Raw genomic sequence first — 1505 nt, 5'->3', positions numbered from 1 at the left:
GAGAAGTATGCAGTGGGGGGGGGGGGAGGCAGCAGTGAGCAGTATACAGTTGGGGGGGAAGTAGTATACTGTGGGGGAAGCAGTATGCAGTGGCGTGCTCTAATGAGCAGTATACAGTAGGGGGGCAGCAATGAGCAGTATACAGTGGAGGGGAGCAGTGAGCATTATACAGTGGGGGGGAGGGGAGCAGTATGCAGTAGGGGGGCAGCAGTGATCAGTATACAGCTGGGGGGAGCAGTGAGCAGTATACAGTTGGGGGGGAGCAGTGAGCAGTACACAGTGGGGGGGGGCAGTGAGCAGTATGCAGTACGGGGGCAGCAGTGAGCAGTATACAGTGTGGGGGAGCAGTGAGCTGTATACAGTGGGGGGGGGGGGCAGCAGTACACAGTGGAGGGAGCAGTATGCAGTGGAGTGGGGGGGGAGCAGTGAGCAGTATGCAGTACGGGGGCAACAATGAGCAGTATAGAGGGTGAGGGGGAAGTGAGCAGTATACAGTGGGGGAAGCAGTGAGTCGTATTCAGTGGGGGGAGCAGTAAACAGTATACAGTGTGGGGGGGAGTGAGTAGTATGCAGTAGGGGGAGCAGTGAGCAGTATACAGTGCAGGGTCAGCAGTGAGCAGTATGCAGTGGATGGCTGTAATGAGCAGTATACACTGTGGGGGGGGGGGAGTTAGCAGTATGCAGAAGGGGGGCAGCAGTGAGCAGTATACAATGGGGGGGGAGCAGTGAACAGTATACAGTGGGGGGAGCAGTGAGCAGTATTCAGTAGGGGAACAGCAGTGAGTAGTAAAAAGTGGGGGGGGGGGCAGTGAGCAGTATACAGTGGGGGGGAACAGTGAGCAGTACAGTAGGGGGGCAGCAGTGAGCAGTAAACAGTAGGGGAGCAGTGAGCAGTATACAGTGGGGGGGAGGGGAGCAGTGAGAAGTATGCAGTGGGGGGGGGGGGCAGCAGTGAGCAGTATACAGTGTGAGGGAGCAGTGAGCAGTATACAGTGGGGGGAGCAGCAGTATACAGTGGGGGGAGCAGTAAGCAGTATGCAGTGGAGTGCTGTAATGAGCAGTATACATTGTGTGTGGGGGGGGGAGTAAGCAGTATGCAGTGGGGGGCAGCAATGAGCAGTATACAGTGGAGGGCAGCATTGATCAGTATACAGTTGGAGGGAGCAGTGAGCAGAACACAGTGGGGAGGGGGGGAGCAGTGAGCAGCATGCAGTAGGGGGGCAGCAGTGAGCAGTATAAATTGTGGGGGAGCAGTGAGCAGTACACAGTGGGGGGAAGCAGTATACAGTGGAGGGCTGTAGTGAGCAGTATACAGTGTGTGGGGGGGAGTAAGCAGTATACAGTGGGGGGTGCAGCAGTGAGCAGTATTTAGTGGGGGGGAGTGAGCAGTATACAGTGGGGGAAGCAGTGAGCAGTATACAGTGTTGGGGGGAGTGAGCATTATACAGTGCGGGGGCAGCAGCGAGCAGTATACAGTGGGGGAGCAGTGATCAGTATGCAGTGGA

This window comes from Staurois parvus, unplaced genomic scaffold (assembly GCF_062004578.1).
Source record: "Staurois parvus isolate SC_StPar_1 unplaced genomic scaffold, SC_StPar_1.0 ptg000140l, whole genome shotgun sequence".
NCBI classification, from domain to species: domain Eukaryota; kingdom Metazoa; phylum Chordata; class Amphibia; order Anura; family Ranidae; genus Staurois; species Staurois parvus.
The sequence above is the reverse complement of the archived record's forward strand: the minus strand, read 5'-3'. Positions refer to the sequence as shown.